This window comes from Callorhinus ursinus, unplaced genomic scaffold (assembly GCF_003265705.2).
Source record: "Callorhinus ursinus isolate GAN/ISIS: 27379988/994484 unplaced genomic scaffold, GSC_fseal_2.0 scaffold10, whole genome shotgun sequence".
NCBI classification, from domain to species: domain Eukaryota; kingdom Metazoa; phylum Chordata; class Mammalia; order Carnivora; family Otariidae; genus Callorhinus; species Callorhinus ursinus.
The window spans coordinates 76,668,059-76,683,262 of NW_027397072.1; positions in this window are offsets into that span (position 1 = coordinate 76,668,059).

Consider the following 15,204-nt stretch of genomic DNA (forward strand, 5'->3'; position numbering starts at 1 on the left):
AATGGTTTGAAGAGCTGAATATGGGGTTCTGGCAGCTGTGAGAAGAGCAGCGTGTCAGGTTCTGTTAAATTTTATTTGGCTTTGGAGTCATGCAGGCCAGCCTCTGCCATTTTCTGGCGGTCTGAGCCTGGCCGAGTCGCTTCACCTTACCTGGCCTCAGTTTGGCCATCTGTATGTAAAATGGGGATGGTAATGCCTGTCCCCACGCTTGCAGTCGGAAAGCAGTTCCGCAGGACACACAGGGAGGGTAGTTCAAGCCCATGTGGGTGCTTGGCAGGCATGCTCGCTCAGGGCTTCCCCGTGAGCAGAAACTGAGAGCTTTTCAGTAGAGTTGTTACTTGAACCAAGAATTCAGTTTTTCTAGAAGACTGAGTGAGCTGTGTGTCATAGGTCTGTGGTTCTTGCAGTGGGGAAGCTGACCACGGGCTTGCTCACCAGAGGGCAGGCCTCAGGCTTGGGTGTGATAGAGCTGTCCCTGCCCCCAGCCCTGGGAGGGCCACACGGGCTACACGTTGAACTTCAAAGGATCGTTCTAACAGATGCAGCCAGCTTCCTGCAGCTGTGTAACAGCCCACACCAGTCTGAATCACCCAGGGCTGAGGGAAGCTAGCTCCGGGAGCAGGGCTGGGCAGTGCTTAGGGCCAGGTTAGTCTGAGAGGCTTCCTGGAGGCGGCACCCAGATCCTGACGGCTCAGAGAAAAAAAAATGGGTTGGCTGGGGAAGGTGCCACTCCTTTGTGATTCTTCCGTGAACTAAATCCCTGTAGCCCCGGGTGTTGGGGCCTGGTATCCGTAGATCCAGAGAAGTCTTTAGGTGGAGGAAGGAGTTGGGAGAGGAGATAAGAACACTGATAAACTAGATCACCTGTAGGAATGTAAACTACTGACCCAGGCCGTCCTCCAAGCCCCAGGAACACACAGCAGTTAGTGGCAGGCAGATCTTCCTCCTCCAGAAAGCCCACCAGGAGTGCTCCCAGTGGTGTGGTTTGCAGATGCCAAGCTACAGAAAAACTTCTTGGGTCCGTGCCGTGGGTATGGGAGGGTGTAATCGGGTGGGCACGGGTGGGGAAAAGGCGGGCTGGGGCCCAGGCAGGGGGCCGGGGCAGGGGTGGGTGCACGGGGAGGTGGAGGCCAGAAGCAAGGGGCTTAGAGGCCTGCACGGGGCTGGCCCACAGCAGGTGGGAGGTATTTTTAGGCCGGCTCCGGTGCAGACAGAGACATTACGCCATGGCCCGACAGGTGGTTAATATTTAATCCCTTCCTTAATCATTAACTCTGCGACTGGCTGAAGGGAACGAGACTGTTGTCAAATCAGTAACCATGGGCCGGGAACAATGTCCACAGATCTCCTGGCCTCCCCTCTGCTGGGAGTGCTGGCTGGGTGGGGTCACCCCTGGCCCTGGGGGCCCTGGTTCATCTCGTGCCCATGGTGACCTCAGGACACGGAGAGGGTATGAGAAGGTCAGGAGGAAGACCCCCTCCGGCCCAGAGCGCCCCCGGACCCTGAAGGCGCTTCCTGGTGGGGAGCGGTGTGCGTTCGTGCGTGAGGGTGGCAGGCCCCGCGTCCCGGCTGTGTGACCTTGAGTGCATCATGCCGCCGCGCTGAGCCTCAGTTTCCTCATCTGTGCCAGGAGGCAAAGTATTCTTATCTTGAAAAGATTAGAATGAGATACGGGTAGACAGGGAAGTGTTTTATAAGGGGAAGATTGGGAGCGCGAACAAATTGGGAAAGTACAGGCAGAAAGACGTAGAGTAAAAGAATTTAAAGGTGGGACCCTGGGTGGCTCAGTCCGGTAAGCGTCGGCCTCGGTCCTGGGATCGAGCCCCGCTTCGGACTCCCTGCTCAATGGGGAGCCTGCTTCTCCCTCTCCCTCTGCCTCTCCCCACCACCCATGCTCTCTCTTTCTCGCTCACACACTCTCTCTCTCAAATAAATAATAAGGTCTTTAAAAAATTTTTTTTAAAGACGACAGTGCTGTGGCTTCCGTGCACTTAAGTGCAGCTCCTTTCACCGCAGTGGTTTTAATCCAGGTCAGTGAATGTGTATCGGCAAAGCCTGGGGCCTCAGTCCCAACCTGGGCTGCTGGGGTGATTTGAAGAAGGAGTTAGCCTTGCCCTCAGGGAGCAAGGGTGACCAAACTCCAGGCCTGAACCAGAACAAGATGGGGAGTGTTTGCGATGTAGGTCAGCAGGTCAGGGTTGCAGGGCGCGCAGGGAGGGGCTGGGGAGAGGACAGTATGAGCTGGAGGGCCAGAGCAGGCTTTAGGAGTGAGGCAGGGCAGGGAGCACCCTGAGAGATGAGCAAGAGCCGGGGTTGCTGGGGGTTGGGGGCGCCACTGCATGGGTGCTCGCACGTAGCCAGGAGCGTTCAAGCACATTAGCAGACTGTGGGAGGGTGTACCTGAATCCCACTCACGCACACGTGCTCACACATGCATGCACAGTCCCCCACGGGCACGGGGACACGCACACGCGTGCACCCTCGGGCCGGAATGTGCCTCCTCTGCCCGCCCCAGCCCTGAGCCCAGCTGACACCCAGCTCGTCAAGAAGCCAGTGGGTCCTCTCCAAAGCAGAGCTGCTGTTCCCTGTTCCCTCCTTCAGCGGAGGCGCAGCGGTAGCCCCGTGTGTGTGTGTGTGTGTGTGTGTGTGTGTGTGTGTGTGTGTGTGTGTGAGTGAGGGTCGGCATGGGCATCTAGACGCTTCCCCCAGAGGGACAGGAAACAGGCGGGAAGGGGACAGAAGGGCCTGGGAGCAGGCAGGGCTTCTTAGGCGGGTGGGAATGGAGCTGGCCTTCAGGAGCGAGGGACTAGAGGGGTAGAGAGAGGTCCTGGGGGGGTCTCCCAGCACCCCCTCTGGCTGCCCCACCGTATCCCACACTCAGGCTGGGCCCAGGCCCCTGGAGCCAAAAATAAACCAGGCAGAGACTCCTGAGAAATTAGGCTGAGAGTTAACAGAAAGGGAATTCTGTCCATCCTTGTGCTTCTCCCGGAGCGGCCGCTAGGGCTGGGTAGGGGCCTGAGGTCAGGGTCCTATGTGCTCTCTAAGCACATAGTAAGACTTCCATAGGAAGCCAATCCTCATCCATGGTCTCTGCCCCAGTGTAGCTGGAACAGGACATAAAAGACTCCGTTACCACCCTGTGTAGGAGGGAACCCTAATGGAGGTACAAACACCACTAGGGGCAAGCCGTTGGTGGTGTAGAGCTCAGGCTGTGTATCCAAACCGCCACATCCTGCCTCTGTCCTTTCCCAGCTGTGTGACCTTGGGCCTGTTAGCCAACCTCTCTGTGCTTCAGCTTCTTGTCTATGGCAGGGGGATAATAATAGTAAAGTACTTGCTGCTTGTTGTTGTTGGGAGGGTTAAGTGAGACAGGGCCCGGTACAGTGGCTGGCACAGGGTAAACACTAAAGCCATTTGAAGAAGGAGAATGTGTTTTTGACTCACACGTTCAGGGAAGCTTCCTGGAGGAGGAGACAGGTAAGCAGGCTCTTGAAGGACCAGCTTCCACAGATCCAGGTGAAGGAGAGGTGTACGTTCCCCGCGGAGGCAAACATGTTTGGGGACTTCCACGTGGAAGGAGTTCCATGTGGCCCCAGCCACTGTCTGAGGAGGGAAATGGGGGTTGGGGTCCGGGAGTAGTGGGGGAAGGTTTGGAACGTCAGGACGCCGTGGAATGATGGGAACCGCTACACCAAGGCTGAGCTTTGTCAGGAAAGAGCCGGTCTCGGCGGTGAGGGAAGCCCAGGCAGAGGGCCTTCTGAGGGACAGGGGCCCTGTGGGAGGCAGGGCCCCGGACCCTGGGCTTGGATGGTCTGGGAGGCTGGCCTGAGGCCGGCCGGGAAGTAGAAGTGCTAAATCTTCATCCGCGGGTCTTTCTTCCCCCGGAAGAGACTCGAAACACAGCCTCCATGGGGTTGTAGCACAGGAGCCTTTGGGCATGCTCTCTGAGGCCTCTCCCAGCTCTTACATTCTGTGGGTCTGGCCCAGAGACCTTGCGCAGGTCACTTCATTTCTCTTGCCACCATTTTTTGTTCATCTGCAAGTGAGCCTGGGAACTCGTGCCCATGATAGAGTATGTGACCCCAAGGAGAGGCCTGCTGCTCTTCGGGCCAAGGTTAGGCCACAGATCAGGCAGGGAGGTTGGGCAGGGAAGGACCCAGGCCACGGCTTCACCTCTGTCTTTCTGGGGTGGCCCCTCGGTTTATCTGAGGCAGGGCAGGGCAGGGGTGGGCGAGGAGGAGATACTCCTTCAGTGTCCAGATAGTGTGAGGGAGTGATAGAGGGGGCAAGGCCAGCAACTGGCTTAGAGAGGGTGGGACAAGCAAGGCTGTCACTCGCCCGCCCTCTTCTCTCACCCCCATTGCTCCCTCCGGTCCAGTTGGGTTTGGCCCCGGCCTTCTGCCATCCCTACCACCACCCCAGTGGGGCGACAGGAGGGAGGAGAGGACACAGGAACTGGCGTTTGAAGGTCGGCGGTGGCCTTTGTACGTGTTTCATGGGACTGATGGGGACAGAGGGCAGGCTGTGGGGGGCGGGGGACAAGGTCGGGTGACTAACTTGTCCGGTCTGCCCAGGGCCTTTCCGGTGTTAGCACTGAAAGCCTGTCCTGGGAAATCCCTCAGTCTGGATGGTTTGCCTGGGACTGTCTTAAACTGAAAGTTCCTTATTCCGGGAAACCCCTGAGTCCCAGGGGCACCCTGGGAGAGAATGAGTGAGTCAGGTGAGTGGCTAGGATGGGAGAGCAGACAGCTCTTTCCCCGGTTCCCAGAGGCCTGTTTCTGAGCCGCGTCTCCTCATGCTCAGCACGCACCCCTGTGAGGACGCCGCTCGGGTTGGGCCTTGAGTCCACGAATCTGGAAGTTCAGGACCGCTTCACCTGACAGCTTCTTTGCCCGGCCGAGGGTGAACTGGGAAGAGAGTTCCCAGGACAGTCTTTGAGGTCTGCGGCTCTGCCAGGAGCTTCAGAGGTGGAGGCAGGGCTCGGAATGGGCTCTGGGCCCCACCACTCACTGCTCGGTGACTGAGCTGGTACAGGCGTCGGGTCTCTGAGATCAGAAATTGCTGAAAACCAAAGACGGTGCACCTACCTGGTTTTGGGGTCCAATTGGAAGGCTCTGCTCAGGGCCTCGGCCCTCTCCCCGCCCCACCCCCCTTAGTGCCCCGGCTAACTTGGCCTGCCCTGCATGGGCTTCCGAGGGACAGAGCACATTCTGGGCCCAGGACAGGAACACTGTCAGGTGTGGGGGGAATAGTTAGAGACACCCCCCACAGAGAGGTTTCAAAGCAGGACAGGGATATCCCGAAAGCATGCAGTTCAGGCCTAGGCCTCCCTGCCTCCTAGCCTCTGGGCTTGGTTTTATCCCACACTCACCCTGGAAAAAGGAAGAACTTTCCTCACCTGGGATATGGAAATCCCAAAGAACCTTAGGCCCAGCATTCCGGTCCTCAGAAGGGCTCTGGCCAGTCAAAATGGAAATGAGAGCAGAGCCTGGGGGGATGAAACAGAGCACCCTGAAGGGAAAGGCCTTGGACCTTGGGGGATGGGCCTAAAGGGGTAAGAGAGGAAAATGGCATACAAAGCATCCCTTAACACAGCTCCCTAAAGGTTGACTCAGCCAAAGAAGGCAATTGGGAGACTCCACTGGACTCCGGGGAAGTGTCTGTACCAGATGCCCACAGAGCAACTATTTCTAGACTTGAAGTAAAGTCTACCCCGCTTCCCCTTTCAAGGACCACTGGGTTGGTTGTGGGGCAAAGTCTGTTGGTGGAACCAGCTGTGTTCTCGCGATTAACATCAGGATAAATGGGCTAAATCAGCTGACCACGTTCTAACTCTAGGCTCCTGCCTCATTTTACCTCATATCACGCCAGATCGCTTTGGATGTTCACTTATGCAGTGCCCCCCCTGCCCCCCGCCCCACCGCATCCCTGTCGTGGTCCCTGTCTGTTCACCTCTAAACCACCGATGCTTCCCAGGTAGCGCACTGGGCAGATGTCTGGAAGATGAATGTGTGGTAGGCCCGGGAAACCCCCAACGGTGACAGTGAAGTTCCAGACAGGCGGGGGCCCTGGGGAGAGGGGCTGGTGAGGGAGCTCGAGGAGGGGCCCAGAGGCCAGTCTAGGTGTCCCAGGGGGAGAGACAGCAACGGTACACCGAGTGGGCCGATTCGGAGCCCTTTGTGTCTCTTAACTCAGCCCTCCCCACCCTCCCACATCAGACTCAGCCACGAGACCAAACTGTGTGAGCAAATGGTGCTGATGGTCCCGGGGCTGGGACGGAATCTTCCCAGACAGGCTGGCCAAAGGGGCCAGTCGCTGACTTGCCAGGTCTGCAGGGAGCCACAGGGAAGTGGGGGGCCGAGGCGGGGGAGGGAAGAGGCTGGGGCAGGGCTACCATGAGGGGGCGTGGCCAAGGGGAAAGGTGCTGAGGGCAGGGGAGCCAGGCCTGGTTGGCCTTTGAAGGGCAGGTCTTCCTGGGGAGGACACTTTAATCGCCCCCAATTAAACCATTGCCGGAAGCTTTTAACAGCCCCATACGGCCTTTCAAGGACCGCCCTTTTGTTAGGCAGCCAAGCTGTTATGCAAAAAGAGAGGGGGCTGGGGCCTCTGACCACTCACCCCAGGCCCCAAGGCCAGCCAGCCCCAAACTCCAGTCAGCCTCCAAAGAGGCTGCTTGTTTGCGAATCAAAGGCTGGAGAACCTGCTTTGATCTGGGGAAACTCAGCCCTTCCCGGCCTCCTCAGTTTCAGTCCCCCCGCTGAGGGTGTGGGGCCTTCAGTCCCACTTTCCAGATCTTTGGCTAGCCGAGCTGATCCCTGGGGTCCTGGGAGCCTGCCCTTGCCTCTCACTTCCAGAAGCAGGTCTGCTGGGATGGTAGAAACTCTCACTGCTCCCACTGCGCCCTTGGAGCAAAGAAACCTTGGCTCCACCTTTGCAGGATGCTCTAGGGTCTTCTAGGCCCTAGTGACCGAGTGTAGTCCCCAGATGGGCATCATCTGGGAGCTCGTTAGAGCTGCAGACTCTCGGGCCCCATCCCAGACCTACTGGATCAGAACCTGCTCTTTAACCTCCCAGGTGAAGTTTGAGAAGAACTGCTCTAGTATCTTCTCCTTTTCGGATCTCCCCTCCCCCCCAAAAAGCAAGATAAAGTGTAGAAATGATATTAACCATGGTAGCTTCTGGGCAATATAGCCCTCTGCTTTCCAAACTTTATACAACATACAATTTCTAAAAACGTCAACAAACAAAGCCCCTTCTGTAAATAGCAGCTTCTAGAGGACCCCAAATGGCAGGTTTCCATTTGGTCATTTGGTTAACATCAAAACCCTCCACCCTTGATTTCCACATCTGCTCCCTCATTTCATCCTCAGAATTGCCAGAGGAAGACAGGACAAGCATCCTCATTATACAAAAGAGGAAACTGAAGCCCAGGAGGGTTTGTGGAGGTAGTGACCACAGTTATGGGGGGAGGAGGAAGAATTCAGGAAACTCCATTCAGGGCCTCCCTACTCTAGGTCCGGCAGGGCTGTCACAGACAGTTGCAAAGTATGTGCACTGCATAAAGGCACCTGGCCTGAGGTGGGAGTGAGGGCTGAAGTGTAGCTCACTCCACTCACCAAGGGTGTCCTGGTGTGGGCAGAGCCCCATGCGCTGGAGGAAGGGGAGCCTTTTTCTAATTTACATGAAAGCCCCACACAGGACAGCAAAAGCTGGAAGCTTCCAGAATTCCCCATTTCCCTCCTCCTCCTCCTCCTCCTCCTCCTAAGAGCTGCAGATCATCAAGCACATGCCAGCCTTCAGGGTTAGTGGTTTCTTTCGTGATCCCACTTAGTCCCCAGGACAACTCTTGGACTCATTCTTCTGGGGATAAGACCCATTCCTTCTGCTTCTTTCCTTGAAGCTGGTTCCTTGAAAATCAAACAAGACTAGAGCATACTCCAGATGAGTCAGATCCTGTCGGAACAAAGGTCTCCTGCGGCCCACCCAGGGATAGACAGCCTGGCTCAGCCAGGGGGATACCAGTAGAGGTTCAATGAGGGGGATTTTCTGGATGTTCTCAGGTCTTGAAACTTGAATCCCATCTGGGGCAAGTCTTGGGTGCCTGGGGGTAGAGAGAGGGCTAAAACCCACCTTGTTTTCCCTCCAAGATTCCACTGCAGGCTCAACCTTACAGAAAGACGACAACCCCTAGAGGCAGGCAGGGCATTTAGGACTCCTGGAGCTGTAAGGTAAGGCAGGCTGATGGTGCCTTTTAGGGGCAGGGGTCGGCAAAACTTCTGCCAAGGGCCAAATAGTAAAAATTTTAGGCTGGTCTCGTTCACAGCTACTCAGCTCTGCAACTGCCTCAAGAAAACAGCCATAGACTGCCGTCTCCCCTAAACAAATGGGTGTGACGGTGTTCCAATAAAACTTTATTAATGGATGATGAAATTTTAATTTCGTGTGGTTTTCCCACGTGCCCAAATTTTCCCCTCTTCTTATTTTTTTTCCCCAGCCGTGTAAAAACCATCGTAGCCCTGGGGCTGCACAAAAGCAGACGGTTGGCAGAATTTGACCGGCGGGGGCCACAAGGTTGCTGGCCCCCGGTGTAGAGCAAAGGTTTTGAGGTGGGTCATCAGTGAGAGTCAAACCCTGGTTATCTCTCCAACCAACGGTGTAATTCGGGGCAAGTCACTGAATCTGGCTGAGCCTGCTTCCTCTGTATAATGGGGGTGGTGGTGCCTGTCATTCAGGGAGGAAGCGCGATGAAGCATCTAAGAGCACTTCCTAATCTCAGTGACTGGCAGGCGGCAGGCACTCTTGAAATGTCAGCAGTGAACACTGCAATAGGCCCCTGGAGGTCAGTGGGAGGGAGCACGAGGCTGGAGAGGTCAGGGACCCTTCCTGGAGGAGGTCTGGCATTAGCTGGGCCTTGGCTGATCCAAGAAATGTGGTCATAGAAGGAGGGGAAAGGTTGAGAGGTCAGGCCTGGGAAACTGGCCCCAACCCTAGGGTCCAGGATGGCCACTGAAGGCTCTAAAGAGGGGACCCCTCAAAGTGGGGTGGTCCACCTGCAAGGCCTGCCTAACTGGGGGGGACCTGTGGGCAAACACCTGGGCATGGGAGGCATGTGATGAGGTGACTGGTGAGTGGGTGTGGAGTGTGGGTGTGGGCAGGGAGAGGGGTGCTTATCAAGGGAATGTCAGATCAATAGGTGGAAACATAGCCAGGTGTTGTGTTTTGTTTTTAATCACCTGTAGGAATCAAATTAGCCCCTTTCTTTTTCTTTTTTTTTAAGCTTTTATTTATTTGAGAGAGAGAGAGAGAGAGAGAGCACAAGCAGGGGGAGGGGCAGAGGGAGAGGGAGAAGCAGACTCCCTGCCGAGCAGGGAGCCTGACATGGCGCTTGATCCAAGGACCCCAAAATCATGACCCGAGCCAAAGGCAGACGCTTAATCGACTGAGCCACCAGGTGCCCCCAATTAGTCCCTTTCTTGACTCCAAGTGCATTTCCAGGTTAATTTGAGGGGGCGACCTACTGATTTGCTGGTAGCAGGCCCCCCCCATACGGCCCCCTCATATCACTGTAGGTGCCAGTCCTTTGCTGCCTCATGCTGAGTGGTGTGGGGAGGTTCCCCAACAAAGCTGAGCAGCTGAGGGCTCTCCCCTGAGATGCTGTTAATTTGGGATCACAGAGAAGATGAGTAAGTCCCTCTGTGGTGGAGGGAACATCTGGACGTGGGGCGCAGAGCTGTGTCCCCTGTCACGTCCGGGAAGTCAGAGGATCCGTGAAAAAAGAAGTTATCTTAACAGGAAGCCGAGAGGAGAGGCTCAGTGAGTCCCCCAAAGGACTGCATCCTGGGCTTTTGTGCGGGGCTGAGGGCGGCGGAGATATCCTGAATCCTTTTGAATAAACTCCTCTTTTTCTAAGCCTGGTCTGAGTTTCTATCACTTGCAAATGAAGAAAATCGCCACTGAATGTGTCCTCACAGCTTTCCCACCCATCATTTATTGTGCGCTTACTGTGTGCGGGTGCTGGCTGTTAAGCGCGGCCATCCATTGCTTATTATAATCCTCAGCCCCGCTGCGAGCCACGGCCGCTGTTAACTCCATGTTGGAAGTGATAAAACTGAGTTTCCCGTGACACTTAAATGGGGTGCTCCTCAGGCCTTGGGCTTGGTCCTCTTTGATTAGCATAGACAGATTCCTCTCCCCTAGGCAATCCTGTCCATTCCTGTGTTGGAATGATTCCATGTCCACAACTTCCAATTCTCAGTCTAGACCTCTTTTTGGAACTTAAGACTGACATATCCAGCTGCCTACTGGATATCGATATTTCTATTTTTTCTTTTTTTAAGTAATCTCTACACCCAACGTGGGGCTCGAATTCATAACCCCGAGTTTAAGAGTCGCACGTTCTACTGACTGACTCAGTCAGGCGCCCCTTTTAAAAATTTTTTACATTTAGGGGTGCCTGGGTGTCACACAAGCATGTGACCTTGGCTCAAGTCATGATCTCAGAATCCTGGGATAGATGGAGCCCAGTGTCGGGCTCCCCTCAGCAAGGAGTCTGCTTCTCCCTCTCCCTCTGCCCTTACCCCCACTCATGCTCGCGTGCTCTCTCTCTCAAATAAATAAAAACTTAAAAATCTTAAAAAAGTTTTTAATTAAAAAAACTTAAATGTATTTTAGACATAGATGTCTAAAATTAAACTCCTGCTATCTTCCCTCCCATCAAATCTACCTCTCCCCTGGGGTCTCCTCTCTCTGGAACTAGCCCTATCTTCCACCCAGCTTCCCACAGCAGAAACCTGAGTGTCCTTTTTGACACATTTTCCTTCAACCTCCACACCTCCCCTATCACCAATTCCTTTCGTACCTACTCCATAAGCATGGGCTGTGCCCCCTTCTCTCCGCCTCTGCTGTCTCTCATGCAGCTCTTCCTTGAAAGACAGCCTCCTCCTTGATCTCCCAGAATCCACCCCAGCCATTATCCATTCAGCTGCTGGAGACATTTTTGAAGGAGCTCTTACCACATTCCCCCACTCCTTAAAACTACTCAGTGGTTCTAGTCCAAAACCTTCCCCAAGGTCTATGTGGTCCCATCAGACCTGGTTGTTTCTACCCTCCAACCTCAGCTTGAGTCTCTCTTTTGCTCACTCACTAGACTCCTTTCAGGTACCAAAGTCTTGTGACCTCAGGGCCTTTGTATGTGCTATTTGTTGTCTACACTGTTCCCTCCCTCTACTTCCCCAGCTCTTTTCATTCTTAGGTATCCTTCATGTCCTGGCTTAAATCTCAGGAATACCTTCTCTTGAGCCCTCCAGAAAATATTAGCTCATAGCGCCCTTCACTCTCTGTAGCACTCAATAAGTATGTTTTGGATATACATTTAATAGTTGTCTCCCTTGCTAGACTATGACTCTCTATTCCATTAACTGTTGTACCTGTGGCACCCTCTACAGTGTCAGGCACAGAGCAGGTGCTCAGGGGTATTTGCCGAGTGAGTGACCGAACGACAGAGGCTTGGAGAAGACCCATGACTTGTGACCAAGGGTCCTAGTGCTGGTGAGGGAGGAGAGTGGACGTCAGCCCCAATCTCTTGGGCACTATTAACACTGTGCAACATTGGCAGCGCTGGGGAACCAGGAAGGAAGAGGCTGAGAAGCCAGCCTCAGGCCCTCAGACTCATGGGAAAGGATGCAGGAAGCAGGGTGGGGTCGAGGGTGGAGATGGGCATCCACTGCCAAATGGAGTCGGGCTGGAGGTGAGGAGATTCCCAGGTCCCAGAGAAGGACAGGGGTGGGTTACAGGTTCTCCACTGATGGGGCCCTGGTCCTGCACCCAGGCACCTCACTCTGAGCTTGGCCTGTGTTGCCTGGTTCGATCTCCTGCTGGCTATACAAGGCGGGATCATTATCTCTTGTTATAGACAAGGAAATGAAGCTTTAGAGAGAGGAAGTAACTTGTCCAGTCTCCCAGCCAGTAAGTGTCAGAATCAAGATCTGAATCTGGAACCTGAGCCTAAGAAGTCAGCTCTTGGGGAAAATCAGCCCAGAAAAGAAAATGCCAGGACAAATCCCACTGCTGGATTTCAGGGAGAGCTTGCAGCCCTGCCCCCCACCCCCATCGCTTCACCCCTGTGGGCTCTCCATCCTGGCAGGTATCTTTATGAAATTCCAAAAGCTCTTGCAGGAAGCCAAAAAGCCTCTCTGTGCAACCCCTCAGGTGGTCAGACCCTCCCAGGCTGGCGCCTACCTCCCTCGAGGATTTCCACCCCCGCACAACTTCCATTTGAAAAGGAGCTTGGGGCCTCAGTGCCTATCCTGCTGGGGCCCATCAATGCCCTCAGCTCAGGGATGCAGAGCGAAGGAAGTGGGGCTGGGGTTGGGAAATTCCCGCAGAGCCTGGCCTTGGGTGTTGGGCTTATTTTATGTCACATTACTTATAGATTACCCCCCAACCCATTTAACACTTCTTATATATAACTCTTAAAAAATTAACATTATTTCATATATATGAACTCATCAGTGCTCACAACTCTATGAGGTAGATGCTATTATCCTGTCATTTTGCAGATAGGGAGGTGGAAGCAGATAGGGTTGGTGTCCAAGGTCACCAGCAGTAAGTGGCGGGGCTGGGATTTGAGCCCAGGCACTGGGCTCTAGATGTCGTGCTCTGAAGCCCCTCCCCTCCACTGGGGAGCTTCTCTGGGGATGGGGTATCTCTAGGAGTCCTGCTCCGAAGCCCGCCAGGACTCCGTGGCCTCAGGAGATAAACGGGTGCCTCCTTTTCGCACTTGCCCAGACTTTGTTTACCTTGGGGGAGCAAGTGGCCGCCCCCAAACAAAGGGGATGCGGGCGGAGATAACCCAATCGTTTCGGCCCGGCTGGGCCGTTGGGAGGGCCGGGATTGAACCCAGCCTGGACTTCGAGAAACTGCCAGGGCTTGGCTGCCTGCTGTTTGTTGCAAAACAATGAGTCAGCCCTGCGGGGAGGAGAGTGGGAGGGAGGGGGAATGGGGGTGAGGGGCCTCTCCCCCTCCAGGCCTGCCTCCGGCCTTTCCCATCGTGGGTTCTGCCCACCCCCACTCTCCCAGCCCTTAGAAGACTCACCAATTTCCTTTTTTGTTGTTTGGCTGTGATAGGAAAAGTATTGAAAAATAGAAAGTGCCCTAGACAGGAAAACACTCTGAAAGCTGAAACCTGAAACCCGCCGGCCTGGGCCAACACCCCAGTGTGGGGTGGTCAGCCAGCCAGGATTCCATCCGTGGGCTTCTTCCCAGGCACCTGGCCGTGGTGGTACCTTAAGCCCTGGTGGGTAGAGAGGAGAACTTGAAAGACCAGGGGGGAGTGGTGACCGATTCAAGGTCACAGCTGGTGCTGACGGCCAGGAGGGTGGGACGACGGATCCTGTGGGAAGGCTCGGGAACCAGGTTACCTGATGGGAAGAGCTTGGAGACACAGAACTCCTTTTCAAAATGGGCTCTGCCAAGGGCCCACGCCCTTCCACCCATCCCCATGTGGGAAGATTCCCCCCTCACCCGGGGCACATCTGGGTGTGGGGCCATTCTCTGCCTTGGCTCTCACTGGAGGAGCCCCTTTCCGATTCCATCTGGCCATGGTGGGTGTCACAAGCCACTCCATTCTCTCCCAGGCCCTGCCTGGCCCTCCTCCACCTCCAGACACTTCCTCCCACTTACCCAAGACAGTGTTTTCCCCTTGTTAGAATGGGACAGAGGGAATTTGCTCAAGGTCACAGAGCAAATTCATTAATTCATTCATCAAAATCTTGCTGGGCTGCTGTTGAGCCAGACTCCACAGAGACCCCGGGAAGGGGGGTGCATTCTCCTGGGAGCGGGTTGCCGAAACCGGAAATGGCTCTATAATAGCACATGGATCCAGACTTAGGTGCCATGCATGCAGCAGGGTGGCGGAGGGGTCTGACCTATGCTCAGTGATGGGGAAGGCAGATAGAGTAGGTCTTAGAGATAGTAAAATTGTGCTGGGGCTGGGGATGGCAGAGGAGGGTGCTGGGCTGGGGAGAAACCAAATCCATCAGCGCTGGTCTGCGAGCATTACTGAGCTCCCCCAGTGGCACAACTGCTGACCTGGGACCTGGGAGAGGATGCAGGGCAGCTATCACATGTGCCCACCCTCGAGAAGCTTCCTGGGCCAGTGAGAAGACAAACCTATCATCATCATAATGCTGAGGAAAGCCAGCAAGTGCTGTGCATCCCTACGCACGATGCACCTCATTTAACCCGCACCAAACCTGCTCATCCAACAGCCGCCAACTGAACACCTACTAAGTGCAGGACCTGTTGACCCTGGGTTACAAGGGGGAGCCCAGAGGCGCAGGAACCCCCAGTCAGCAACATCACCCCTGCATTTCTCCCTCTGACCTCCTGCAGCTCCAAGAAGGGAGGAGTTCCCATTTAGAGTCTCCTGTAAATGTTTAGAACAATCCTCTGCCATCACCATCTCTCCCAGGTCCCTGGGAGACTCTGAGACTCATCTGTCTTCACACATCCCCCCCAGGACCAGGTACGGTACTGAGTACATGACAAGGTACTCACTTAGTATTTGCTGAGAGTGGTCTCCATGGTTTCTCCCCAGCTACAGTCGGACCTTGAACCTAGACCACAAATTCCTTAATCTACCCAGGCAGTGTTCCCAAGGTCCTGCGGGCTCCAGAGTCCTTGTGCAAGTGTGAGGCCGGCTGACGGGCCGTTTCTGTGAGGCCAAAGCCTGTTAGGGCAAGGCCTGTTACTGATGCATTGCTGAGCCTTTAAGGCCGCGCAGGGGGCGGATCTCTGAAGCTGTCAGTCACCCCACGTGAGCCAATCAGCACAAGACATCTGGAACTGTAATCTGCGCTAGGCGGTGAATGGGAGGGCCCTCGGTCAGGGTCGGGGTGGGCATCCTGCAGGACCTCCAACCGCGGACTACTCCCGATTTTGACTGTTGTGGCTGCCAAGGTACAGAGGATCCTGACTCTGGGAAGGGAGGGACCCCATGAGGCTAACACCGCTTCAGTGGGGACTGCCGGGCAGGTAGCTCAGGAGGGGGAAATGGGGCAGGGCCTGGGGGCCCTACGTGGGAACTGACCGTGGGAGTCGACAGTGCCAGTGGGCACTCTGGGAGCTGTTTTTTATTTCTTGGACTTGTGTGTTTTTATTTCCTCTTTGTCCTTCCTTGGGATTTACTGAAGCCCTCTGGAAAGT